This window comes from Mauremys mutica, chromosome 19 (assembly GCF_020497125.1).
Source record: "Mauremys mutica isolate MM-2020 ecotype Southern chromosome 19, ASM2049712v1, whole genome shotgun sequence".
Taxonomy (NCBI): Eukaryota; Metazoa; Chordata; order Testudines; family Geoemydidae; genus Mauremys; species Mauremys mutica.
The window spans coordinates 16,185,037-16,199,428 of record NC_059090.1 but is presented as its reverse complement, the minus strand read 5'-3'; positions in this window follow the sequence as shown (position 1 = coordinate 16,199,428).

Genomic DNA, 14,392 nt, shown 5'->3' with positions numbered 1-14,392 from the left:
GGGGAAGTTCTACGGCATGTGTTATACAGCAGGTCAGCCTAGATGATCCCATGTCCCTTCTGGCCTTGGAATCTGTGAATCTAGAGAAAGAACATACACCCTTATTTTGAAATTGACTCTCTAGAAACATATCTAAATCCCCAGAAATGCCTCTGATTCATTCATTTTAGGTAACCCTAATCCGAGCAGGGTGGAATTTTCAGAATGCCCGTGAAGAGGTCCAGTGGTCCAGCGTTAGGGCACTAGGCTGGGACTTGAGAAATGCCGGCTGCATTCCTAGCTCTGCTACAGCCTTCCTGTTTGATCTTGGGCAAGTGACTTAGGCCCAGCTCCTCAGAGATATTCAGACCCCTCGTTCTGATTGATTTCTGTTTGTTAACAATTCCTAGTCTCTTTCCCTCAAACATCTGCCTTGCTTTGGAGTATGTTGACAGTATGGGAAACACCTGCAAGCATTATAGTTTTGTCAGAGGCGTAGGCTGAGTTCATAGTTTGCCTAGGACCTGGATAAAAGGCAGATGGATTTATAGGATATTGAACGTCTTTTGCTGCTGTTGCAGAGAATGTAACACAACAGGCAAGTCTAGTGACTTACTGGAAGCCTAATGTCTGCCTCATCTGTCACGTACTGGCCAAGCTGTATGAAACCACTTTTACCTATCCCAGGAGATAGTCACCAAGCCTGTAATAATGCATCTGCTGGTATCTATCTTCTGCTGTGCTCAGTCCTCATTTTCTCTAGCGAAGACAGAATTGCTATAGATTTTCTTCTCAGCACATGTTTAATATTGCAGCCACCATGCCAGGCATCAGTGCCTGAGTAAGCTTAACCAGTGTGCAGAGCCCAGGGTGCGTTCAGCCGGTGTCTGCAGGCTACCCCGCACTATAGCCACGTGTGTTCTCTTTCCCTGGGTCTTTTTCCTGTCGCAACAGGCGTATCTTCATTCAATGGCATGTTATGGAGAAAACATCCAGGTGAGCTGCTGCTTCTCCCCCAAGTTGTTTTTGGCAGCTTGCCCGCCGTGTGGAGGCAGTCTACAGACGCGAAACACTAAACAAGTGATTTTTGTTAGGGCAGCTGGTAGCACCAAGTATGCCATGGAAATATGGGTGTCAACCGGGAGCTACAGAATGCTGAATCAGGCCCATGGACTCTTCCCTAAGATGCAGCTACAGTACCATGGCGTGGTCTAGTACATGGAACTCTGTGCTTAGACTCAGGAGACCTCGGTTGTATTTCCAGCTTGACCTGCTGGGTGGCCTTGGGCAAGTCCCTTCCCCTCGCTGTAAAATGGGGCAAAGGCTATTGACCTCCTTTGTAAAGTGCTTTGAAATTTCGGGCTGAAAAAGGCAGTATAAAAAGCGAGGTATTTTTATGTTTTCAAGCAGCGCAGCCCTGTAATGTGGCTTCTTGGGATGTAGCAACTACAGTGGTAAAATATTTACCAGTGCAGAGCAGGGTCTTGCAGGATCATTATTCATGAAATTACACACTTGAGACATAGTTCTAAGGGCCAATTTCTGGATACATTGCCCATCTCCCCTTCCAGTTTGCACTGAGGGAGGCTACGGACCAATCCCCCACTGGATCTCAGGCCTTGCATCTGGGGTGGGGAGGAGGTTAATTGAACAACTTTATAAGGAGCCCTAAACTTGGGCTGAGCTGGTCCTGGAAGAGTGACAGAGAATTGTTTGTGGGAAGAGCAAACTTTGCCACTATTCCCTGTATACCACGTTGGCTTACTGTTAAATCCATTCTGCTGGGAGCCCATCAGAATGAATTGTACATTTGTAAATAAAAGTAGAGCAGGGTAATTTATTAATCTCATGTCTGCTGTTCACTCATCTGCAAGAAAGCACCTGCTTCCATGCACGCTGTTCTACCCAGCCTGTGATGTGTGACTTTGTTTTACTATCCAAGGTTCATCTCAGTGATGCTGCATGAGGGTGAAATCCAGCAGTGAGGGCAAACCCTCATTTAAGTCAATGGGAGCATTTGCCAGAGTGAGGACTGCAGCATTGGGGTCTTAAAAACATACGTTTATGGGAGTCTGACTGGAGGAATGAATTCAGCGACAAATATAGAGGAGGTGAAAATAACAGTAACAAGCTACTGTCACTCTCAGATATAGTGGTATTGGGAGTGGCTTTGGCAGAGTACCAGGAATTTACAAGTGAGGAATTTAGAATCACCGTGGCAGCATCTTTTATGCGTTATCACATAGCGCAACATCTCATACAGTGTCGGAGCTTCTTAGGGAAACTGTGCCAGGCGTCAGAGAGAAGGGTGAATGCATTAAAAATGAATCGTGCCTTGTGTGTCTGCAACTCACTTTCATTTAGTTGTAATCTGGCACTGAGAGTAGGGAGTTAGCTCAGAATTTCCATTTGTCGCTGTCTCAGCCATAAGGGGGAAGTGGGATGAGAGAGTCCCAGATCTCCATTCCCTTTATATATTAAGTATGTGCGCACGCAGACACAGACACAGACACACACACACACACACACACACACACAGTCTGTGTAAATATTTAGTACACAAGATCTCACACCAGCTGAGGGCCTGGCCACCGTTAAGGGGATTTCACTGTTTTTTTCCCCAGAGAATAAGCTATATGCATAAATGAGACAAAAATATAACAACATCTTCCCTAGGTGCCCAACTAAGGCCTGATAATAAAGAAAAAAGAATTCTCTGGAGCAGGGGACCAGAGCCTAGGTCTTCCACCTCTTAGCTGAGTGCTCTAACCACTCACCCCAGGCTACAGCAGTTGTGTTTTCTCTCTTATTCTTTCATTATATTGGAGAGACTGAGGAAGCCTCACATCAGAATATCCCACAACCGAGTCATTGAGGGATTCACCTGAGAGGGAGCAAATCCACTTTGAATCTCTTCTCACCGCTTCTCCATCATAGGCGAGAACCCTCCGCACTGGCCTAAAGGTTATAAGGGAGATCAATGGCTGGTTTCTTGGTAAAATGGCTTTGGTGCCTAAACCCAAGAGAGGGTTCACAGCTGAGAATCCCAAGCAGGGACCCGCCAGCAGTCCCGATTTAGGCACCTTTCTCCACGAGAGGGGCCGGGCTTGTCACCTCCCATAGGCTCTCTTAGGCAAGAAGCTGCCTATTGTGCTGGCTTTTGTACGTCCCCTTTCTGAAGCCCCTCACTTTCGCCATTCGTTGTACAGGTTGCCTAGGCACCGAACTCAGGTTTTGTGAATCCCAGCGATTTTCTAGGCTGAGCATCACCATGCCTACATTTCTTTGTGAATCTAGCCCACAGGCTTTTTGGGCAGCGAGGGTCTAATTCTGATTTCACTTATGCTGGTGAGAATATTTAAGTCACTACTTGGGACAGGGGAAGAAATTTGGGCTGTGTGTGTGTTAAGGGAGCTGGACTGGGTACTGTCAGCCATCCCGCGAATGCTCATGAAAAGGTGGGTTGGCTAACATGCTGACAACTTAATGGAAAGATTGCTGGAGTTTTTGAATAAGCTTATGGTAGATATGATTTCATTTGACCTTGCTTTTCCTTTAACTCACAGAGAGGATCTCTTCCTTTTAGGTTATTTATATTTTTGTAACAGTTTATCATTTCCTCTCTAGGAGATCTCACAAGCCAGGATTTCACATCAAAATAGAACAATTCTCCTCTTGACTTTCAGGTACCCTGTAGTCTCTGTTGCCAACTGTGATGCTCTCCCAACCTCTCACGGTTTACTTGAGCAATGAAAGGATGAGATGGCTCAAATGTTGTCCTTGCCATTGCCATCTTTGGAGGCTTTGCTGTTTTTGGGAACCCATGTGTGTTTTGAACTCCCACATCTTCACAGAATTCATTGTGGAGCTATGAAATTGCCCTCAATTCTTCTTCTTCTGCTGCTGCATGATTCTCACCTTCCACGTCATTCTACGCATGTTAGCGGCTCGTTTGGGCTGTCGGATGATAGCCATGCTCATGCATTGCTACTTTCTCTACTAACTCTCTGAGTCTGCTTCAAGTAACGGAGCCAAGGTGGTAGGTACTACTCAGTGCAATAGAATGTGATGGGGATGAAACCACTCAGGTTCTACAGACCTGTGTGATAGGGGATCTATAGAAATTACTCTGAAATCCTATAGTCCCTGAGCTGCATTAGGGCAATTCTATATTGCTCCCAGAATAAAAAAATTCTACTAAAACTGGCACAGCCAGCTCCTGGAGGATCACTCCAGCATGGGGGATCACTGGGTGGGGTAGAGGTGAATGAAAGGTTCCTATGCCATCTCCCAACCCTGAGGCTGTGGCACGGGGGCATAGCCACAAGGGTGGGGGACGTAACTAGCTCTTCCCTGGTCTTCAGTGACCCCAGTTGATGGAATGGTCCCTTGAGGGCCTTTGACAGTAACTGCAAATGTAAACAGCTCTGGATTCCTGTAAGTCATGCCAGGGACCTGAGCAGCACAGAGCCCTGTCACAAACTGAAGTAGCACAGAGACCGTTTAAACCCTAGGCCATTGAAGAGGACTGGGGCTATACAATTTAACAGAGATTTACATAATCTTTCCTACAGACGTCTATTAGAGGGTGTGATGGGACACACCACTCACCACTAGTCAGGCGCCTCCTTCTGGCTGCTTTGGGGATTGGCTCATTGGGTCAACACCCATTCCCAAGGTTGCTCCATCTCTGTAGTCTGCAGCTCCTCCCTCACTCTGGGAACTGCACCGTTCTCTTCATGACTCATCCCTCCGGCCGGGTCACTCAGCATTCCCCCCCTTCTAGGGTATATCAAAGTCTTTCCTTCTGCAGCCCTAGGCAGTCTTCCCATTCACTGCCTCAGGGGTCACTCCTTCAGTGGCTGGTAAGGGAACCTAGGCCCACCCAGTACTCCGGCTTCCAGTCCAGGGACCCTCCACCCAGCAGTTACTCTTCCAGCCCTCACTATTCCTTCCCAGGACTGCTTCCAACCACGCCTAGTCTCTCCTTTCCCTAGAAATACCAGCCCCATCTCCCTCTTCCCAGGGAATGACTTCTCTTTCCCAGCAGCTGTCCCTGGTCATTGCCCGCTTCCTGGCTTTAAAGGCCCTGCCTATTCCTGCACAGCTGGCAATCAATTCTGTGCTCCCTGGCTCTTCCTCCAGGTGCAGCCTATGGAGTTAATTGGCCTTATCAATCCTGTGTGGGGCAGCCACCCCATCACCCAGGGATATTATTATCTATTGAATACTATGCAACAGTTCAAAAAAACCTATAGAATAAAAGATAATTTTCTCCTGAAATCATATAATGTTTCAATAGGCCATGATCCTTTTGGAAATTGCTGCCTGGCTGCAGCTGAGTCCTTGGGCCAAAATCAGCCCTGATGCAAGAGGGGCCAACTTCCCTGCTGTTAATAAAGTTGTACTGATTGATGCCAGGGCACGTCTGAATGTGGCCCTTCGTCTTTAAAGGGAAAATGCAAAATATTTGTAAAATACTAACTGATTTTTTTTTAAATTACTTACGATCCCATGCGCCAGTGCGTCAGCTGGTGTAAATCAGCAAAACTCCATTGATGTCCCGGAAGAATTTACACCGACTGAGGATCTGGCCCTAAATCATTAGCAATGCATTTGCAGAGTTAAATTACGTATTAAACCACACGGGCTGTAGTGCAGAGGGACAAATGCTGTTTGCCTTTCTTAGGTGAGTGGTTCCATTGATCTTGTGTGAACAGAAGCCATGCTAGACATTCAGACACCAATATGAAAAACCAGGTAAGTCTAAAAAAACAAACTGCAACATCTCAGTGAACATAAATGAAAACAAACATGCTCAGCAGAGCCACAAGAAGCTAATAGTCATTTCAGCAGTAAGCCGCCAGCAGAGCAGTTAAATCCATCCTGCCTGCTGCATGTCCTCTCTTGCTCTTTCGCATTGTGGCTCATTGCTTTTAACCTTGATGCTACTATCTACAGGCACCTTTTTTTTTGGAATCGCCTTCACTGCTGGTTTTGGAAATAGAAGATTGGGACGGTGAGGGGCTAGCTATGAATATCAACACAGACTAGTTGAAGAGGAGAATAGGCCAGTGGTTACAGTGCTAGCCTGGCACACTGGTGAGTTGGGTTCATTTGCCTGCTCTGTCACAAACGTCTTGTGTGACTTTGGGCACATTACTTCATCACTCTGTGCACCAGTTTCCCATCGACACAATGGAGACAATAGCACTTCCTTACCTCACAGGGGTAGCCAGCTATGTTGCTATAGATATATGGGCATATGCTAAATAAGGTATAGATATGAATTCAGGCCAGAACACATGAAACTACAGGTCTCAGGCCTGCAAGATATTTAGCTTAGCCAGACAAGGCCTCAGGCCTAAAGAAAGACTTGACATAAGTAACTAACCAGTACGTGACCCAGAAGTTGTCACAAGATAGCGATGACTTGATATCATAAGATAGAATGCTGCATGGTGTGTGTTAAACTGCTGATATTTAGGGAATATATACTGCAGTTAAGGCGGGTTAGAGTAATTCTGGGATTTTTTGTAGATACAGTAGCAGCATTTTTGGAACTGAATGTTTAAATTTTTCATTTCAAAACCACTTTGTGAAACAAAATTTTGTTTTATATAAAACATTTAAATAAAGGTTTTACAGGGTGAAAACTGGAAAAAAACTTTTCAGTTGGCTCAGAATTATTTTTTTCATGATTTCACATCCTGGGAAATTTTAATTTTGTTTTGTTCCATTTAGGAATGGAAAAAAAAATCATCATCACAAACTTTCCACAAAATGTAAACTACAGTTGCCAGCCAGCTCTCTGAGTCCCCACAGATTACAGTGCTCATAGAGTTCAATCCCGCAAAAGACCCAGGAGAACATTTAAGCATGTGCTTAATTTTCAGCAAATATGTAGCACCACCAAAGTCACTATAAGCCCTGGGACAATGTGCTTCCTTTGGCTTAAAGTTATGCACGTTTTTCTGAACTGTGGCCTAAATTCCTCTTTGGAGAAGCTGAGCACCATGCTCTTCTAAAGGCCTGAGCACCTTGCAGGATCAGGTCCCTGGTCTGCAGATTCAGCAGGTCTCTTAATGCAGCAGTAGATTCCTTTGTTAAGGAACAGACAAACTAGCATTTTCACCCCTTGTGACAAAATGCTTGATTCATTATCCTGCAATTAAATATTTAACTAAAATCGTTTTCTCTTTTGGAAAGTAAGTGCAATAATAATAGCAATAAAAAAGGATTCAGTTTAGCATCATGATTCACAAAGCACATGTATGATTTGATTTAACTGAATTTAGGATGTTTTTAATGACAAATTAGGTTTCAGAGGAACACTGATTGATATTAATGGTGAAAACATGTTTAGTTTACTGCAGCTTTGTTATGCCTTGTCGGTCTCTCCTAATAAGATCTGAAAACTTCTGAGCTTTCCAAGCCCTGCAGTTTTCCCTGGTGTACAGCCCTGCAGTTTTTTCTGTTGTGGAGTCCTGCCAATGCAAGACGTTGATCCACCATGTGGGCCAAAGCAGCAGAAGAAGGTTAATCTATTTCATTGCCTCTCTCTCCCTCTCCTCAGGAGCAACCACTTCAAGAAGCATCTGTCTAGCCTGGTGCACTGAGATCCAGAAACCCTCCTAATTACTGTGATTACATTTCGCAGCAGAAAGCTGGGGGGAATCGGGAGGGAAATGCACATACCAAATCAAAATTACTTAAAGCCTCCTACTTTAAAAATTATATTTCAAAAGAAAATAATGAAGCAGGGCAGATGCTCATTGAAGTGGCTGCTTCAGAGGTGGAAGGAGTGGCAGAAAATGTGAGGTGATGAGTCAAGGGAATGCAGACATCAGCACAGATGTTACCATGTCTCTCTGAAACGGAACTGTCAAGATGAAAGCCATGGGCCAGGGCTCAGGTGTAGCCAGGGCCAGCTCAGGTGTAGCTCTGCTGAAGCCAATTTACATCAGTGGCAGATCTGGTCCATAATGATGAACCCATAGAGAATTTTTCAAAACCACTGTCTGTTTTTTGTCTGTTTGCCATAGTTTTATTGCAAGTAAATGTCGTGTCAGTCATGGGTCAGGAGCACAGGTGGCATAGGAGCTGTTTTGGGGGTTCCCTGTAGAGAGAGGGAATCTTGAAGGTTGTGCCGGGTTTATAGTTGCTTTGTGTGAATGGAGCAACACAGAGTGGACTGAGTACATCCAACCCTAAGCCATTTTCCCAGCTTTTATTGATGTCCCACTTGCAAAATACGATGTTTTCCCACTTGGGGCTTAAATTCCTATCTTCCAATCTAACCAGTGCATTGGAACCAGCAAGTTTCTGCCTAAGAAAGGCAGTGTGGTCTGGTGGATAGTGGCCTGTATTAGGAGTCAGGAATCATGGGTTCTCTGCCACTGACCTGCTGTGTGACCTTGGACAAATCATTTCACCCCCCTGTGCTACTTTTTTCTTCCTCCCCACCTTTTCTCAGTCTGATTCATTTAGACTGTAAGATCTTTGGGCAAAGGACTGTCTCTATGTGTATGTACAGCTCCAGGCACAATGACTGGACTCCAGATTTTGCACAGCTCCTGATTTTGATTGGGGCCTTTAGAGGCCACTGAAATAAATCTTCTGGCTTTGTTGTTTCCTTTTTTCCCACCCCTGTCTTTATGGGGAAATGTAGCAAAGACTCAAAATATTTTAAATCAAACATACCTCTGATGGTAATTTTAGACTCAAGGGAAAGAAATGCCTGTGTCTGTCTCTAAATATCACTACCTAACTGCCAGATCCACTTGCTATTCCTCTCAAATGGAGTGAACTTAAACTCTGAGAATTAAGGCAGTTTGTTAGGTCTTGCTTTTGTATAACTTTAAGGCATCCAATGCACTGTGCAAAATGCAGCTGCACAAAATCGTTTGGGCAAGTGGAAGCAAGTGGTCTAATTCTTCTGCAAGCTCAGGTTGCTGGGTTTTTCCACTGACTGACAAAAAAAGAGAATTTAGAAAATTTGTAGGTGGCCTTCAGACCTCTCACTTTTCTAGAAAAGAAAATCATTTCCACTTACAATCTATTTCCCCCCTTACTAACTGTGTTCTCTTGGAAGTCCTGTACCTAACCTTTTAACACTGACTATTCAAGCGGACGATGACTGCATTTATTACCACTAATGTCACTTATCACTGTAGCTGTTAAATGCATATTGAACATTATGAAAACAGCTGACCTGTCGACTAATAAGTAACATTAATGATCCATGCCTGCACTCTGCACACATGAAACATGTTGTTATAAATGCATATACACACATTCATCCGTGGCGTAACTCAGTGGAATTTCACTAGTCATTAATTTGGCCCCAAAAGACTAATAAAAAAGCCCTCCAAAGCAAATTATAAAATCAAATAAAAGTTAAACCAAGCTGACTTTTTTTTTAAAAACAAAAATGGCCTTTTTGCAAAATGATTTTTTTTGCAACAATTGTATCAATTGTATCATAATAAACTATTTAAAATGGATTATTTTTTCAGTAAATGAAGTGCCGATAAAGTTTTCAATGACTTTCCCATGGTCTCGGCCTAGAAACCTACCCCTTTTTCAATGGAGAAAGTATTTAGTCTCTGTCGTGATTTGCAGAATCCATCTACCCATTTTTGAAATCTATTCTCCAGCACAGAGATGGCCAGATAACTGCTACACAATGGGAAATTAACTGTGAATGTTCTTTTGGCTGACTGCTGTGCAGCTAACACAGCTCATGCACTGAACAGTTCGATCCGGGTGGGGCAATGGGAACATGCACATGTAATTTAAAGGAATCAGAACAGGGCTGTATAGCGTTCCAGAAAGGGATTGTCTCGTTCATAGAATCTAGCCTGTCCTGAAATAATGTAATCCATTGATTCATTTCCTTCTTATAATCGCTCGGCAGTTCAGTTAAACTCATACTGAACAGCATGGAGATAAAACGCTACAGGCAATCTGAAACAGTGGATTATAATTTGTCCATCGACATAAATCAGTCAGCTAAATGAGGTCAATCCTTTTAACCTGAGTTAAAAACAAGGCAGTTTTCTGGCTCTTTGACAATGTGGACAAATATTCTCCACAGCCCTATCTAAGAGGTTTAAACAATCCAAACTTTGTTCTCATCAGCTACACGATTTCCATAAATATAGCTGGTATAGCTTAGTAAGATGGCTGCCATCTTGGTGAATACATGGGGGACTGCCAAAGCTAAAAGCATGTGCAGCTACAGCTTGAACTAGGGGTTCTAAAAACTCATTGTCCTCTATGCCAATCCACAGAGGAGAACATACTCTACGCTAGCACCAGGGAAGGCTTTACTGGCCTGGATTGCAACCCAGAAAGCCATGGCACTTCCTAATTCTTAGTGATCAGGAACCTCTAAAGATCCAGTGGTTCGGTTTGGATTTGAGATCATTAAGTAATCCATTTATTCAAGGAAGGAACTTTCTCATTTTAAAAAAAATATTTGGTGAATTTCCCCCTTGCTATTTGCCCAGATTATGAAGCATGTTAAATAATTCTCAAAGGGCCAGCACAAAACCTGTTTTGAGTGCTCTGAAAAATCATGACGTCTGAATGTGAAATCCATGGGACTACTCACATGCTTAATATTAAGCACATGTTAAGTACTTTTTTGAACTGGTGACTACAAAATTAGAATTTAACTGGGCCATGTGCACAGGTGAATTCATTATACATTCAAATAAGTGTTTGTGCACAATTTTTTCCCCAATATCTGTCCAGCACCCATTGCCTGCCATTGTTAATCCAGCAAATTTTGAATGATTTCCAACCAAAACAATAAAAGGACCCAGTCTCAGTTATTAATAATTGTTCTTATCTAGAGAGCTGTTCAGAAACCAGAATTTCCATTCCATGGGAAATTCTAACATTTTGAAAATTGGTTTCATTCTGAATCAAAATGTATGAAATCAAGCCCACTGTTTCACACAAGCATGAAGTAAAAGGAAATAATTGTGGTATCTTAAGCCAGTTCTACACAGTTTTTGTACTGATATAACTATGTTAGTTGGGGAAGAGTATTTTTCTTTTTTTTTTACCAATATAGTTATACCAATACAACCTCTACTTTGGATTCACTTATGGACCACGACCCCATTGCGCTAGGTGCTGTACAAACACAACAAACAGTCCCTACCCCCAAGAGTTTACAACAGTCAAAGTAAGTATCAGACAAGAGACCAACAGGTGGATGCAGTCAGATGAGGGACTATAAGGAAATAATGAGACAATATTTGTCATTCGGTCTCAGCATGCCAGTGGCCTGCCCATTGTCAAGTTTTTTTGTGGCCATCATGGCAAAGGAGAATTTTAAGGAGGAATTTGTTTCCATACTGAAAAAGATTATACTGGCATAAGAACTTTTATACCAATACAATTGCATTCACTCTAGGGCATTGTATCACTTTGACTACACCAGTATAGTTATGGCAGTACAACTTTTACACGTAGACAAGGCATTATATGCCCCTATGTGATAGTGTGTATAAATGTTGACTTTGTAATGGAGACCACTGGATATTAGCACCGCTCGAATCAGTATGTGCTAGCACAGATGTTATATTTTAAGTGGTTCTTGAGAAAGATTTGCAGATTAGTTTGGTTCTCGAATAAATCAGATGTGGTCAAAATTCATGGTAACGGCTAATGTGATAATTTCCATAGAAAATCAGCTAATCCCTAGAGGTGGGACTGGAGAGCAGGTGCAAGATTTTGTGTCACAAAATGGTCACTGCAGAACTAAAGGGTTGGGTTTTCTTCTGAGCTGTTCCTTATGAATGTTTGTATGGTGACAGTTCAGTTTAGTGAAACATTCCCTCCCTGTGCAATATTTGCCAATAATTAACTTTCTTCATATGCAATTGGCTTCCCCTCACCTCTTTTCAGCATATATATATGTGATTTGCCAATATTCTTCATATGCACGACCCCCACTTGTGTGCTTTCTGCTGGCTGCATTTCTGAGACTTTTTAAAAAAAACATTCTTTTGCCTCATTTGTTATCCCCCTGAACGACACTTCCTTCCCCTCTCCAACTACATGATTTATAAATCCTCCTTTCCCATCTTGGGAATATCTGTTATACCAGCCCTTGAAATATCCAGATGAAAAGGAGATAATTGCTTACAAGTGTCACCTCAGCCCCTTGATCTGCCAAAAATATGTGTGTGTTGTCTCAAATCAAATTCCTGCGTGGACTGATGTAAAAATTGCTTTTGAACGATTTTAGAATTTGTTCTTGCTGGGGAATACAGTGTGTTCAGGACTTGTATGACAAGAACACCTGCCATTGCAGCCTGTAAGAGAGGATGTTAGCTATTATTATGAAAACATCCTATAATGACACAGCCATGGACTACAAGAGATAGCATATTAATCCTATAGTCAAGTCATTCCTGAGCTGCCTGATAGGCAGTAGCAATTCAGATTGCTTCATATCTATTAAGCACAGTACTGTCTGGTGTTATTTATATATTATGTACCAAGCCGACCAAGGTTATTTCTGGACTGAGAGAATATGGAGCACATGATTAGAGCAGCAGTCTGGAATCCTAGGTTCTAGTCCCAACTCTGCCACTGATTCACTGTGTGACATTGAGTTGGGGATTAGTCTTTCTTCTGCTAGATCTTGAGGGCAGGGACTGTCTTTTGTTGTGTTGGTACAGCACCTAGCACTGTGAGGTCATGATCCGTACCTGTGGCTCCTGGGCACTACAACAACCCTACGTTTATTATTAATAGGCAAATACTTAGTACACTGTAGAAATAAAAGCAATAATAAACAATGATAGCATCAAGATTTAATGACCAGATGTATTGGCTGGGAGATTAAGATAGACCCTGGTCAATATTTACCTTAAGGGATAAGGTATACTGATATTCACAGAGGTCATTGAGCCAGTTTATGTACCGTTACATACAGTCTGAAGGCTTTCACTTCATTAAAATACATTCACATTTCTTCACTGTTGCCACTATTTTAAAATATGTAACTCCCTCCCCTACATTGTTTTTTAAATTAACATTTGCTGGGATGTAGTTAAAATATATTGTTGCTCTTACAATCTAAGCAATGCTGGTGCCAGGGTTTTCTCTGCTGCTCCAGCTTCTGCATTTTCAGCTGTATCAAATCTCCATTAAAAAAACCCCACCCTCCTGTATATGAAAAACACACGACTTTCTGCCATGGCTGTTCTTTAATTCTATTCCTTTTTTGTTATTTAAAACACTTTTATGTGAGGGTTTGTATGCAAGACACTATAAAAAACCCTATATTGTATCATATATTGTATAGCACAAGACCACTAAGTTCAAGATTTTCTCTCCAATATCAGGAGATGAAAGGTAACTGTGCTCTAATCCAATGCATCCCTTAACACATTCATTTAATGTGTATTTTTAATTCTATAGTAACCACCTCCAAAGCTACCCAGACTCTCATCCTACATTGCCTAACAGGCAAAGCCATGAAAGTTCTCCGTTTTGTCTGAAACACATACGGGTGTAAATGTACACTGTACAGCTGAGTGAGCTCAGTTATGGGAGGGCTGTTTTGGTGAGAGATGCAAATCCCAAACTGATGCTTTTTAAGCTCTTAGACAAACTAGACCTGGCCCCATTTAAAGTGTCTCTCGTGAAATTAAGAGACTCAGGATTGTGTTGACATGGTTCACAGCAGGCTGGAGGCATTTACTTGGAGCCTACTGCAGCCTAAAGCCACCTTTGGAAATGCATCCCATGAAGGGTAGAGAATTAAAGAGGGGAGAAGAGAAGGGAGGGAGCTATGGGACAGCAAGCAGTAACTCCTGTTGTGGATTTACTTGAAAATACTTTGGATTTAAAGACTGTGTCCAATGAGTTCTGACTAGATTAATCTAGGTCTCATGATAGCAAACAATCGCTTACTTAGAAAGCTGAATTAAATCCAACAGTCTATGACTGGATTAGTGCTCTGACAGAGGCAGCTACACATGAAAAAATAAAGTCTTAAAGACTGCAAGATAAAATGCATGCATTTGGAGATTAGAGGGACCCCCTTTCTGGAATGTATTACCCAACTGCACCCGCAGATGCAATAAAATGTGGCAGTCTGTTTTATTGGATCTAGGGAGCTAATTTGCTAAGGATGGGACTTTCAGAAGCCCTCATCACTGGTCTAACTCTACTCCCTTTGACGTCAAGGGGAATTTAATGATGGACTTCAAAGGGAGTAGTTAGGCCAATGTAAGTGCTTTTTGCAAATGACACCCATAGCCTGTAAATCCCCATGTGGGCAGAGCCCGTGTCTCCTCTTTGTTCTGTGCCATGTGGAACGCAATGTTCACACTGAAAAAATAATAAATCGCAGTAATGAACAATGTAGTCTCTGCGAGGA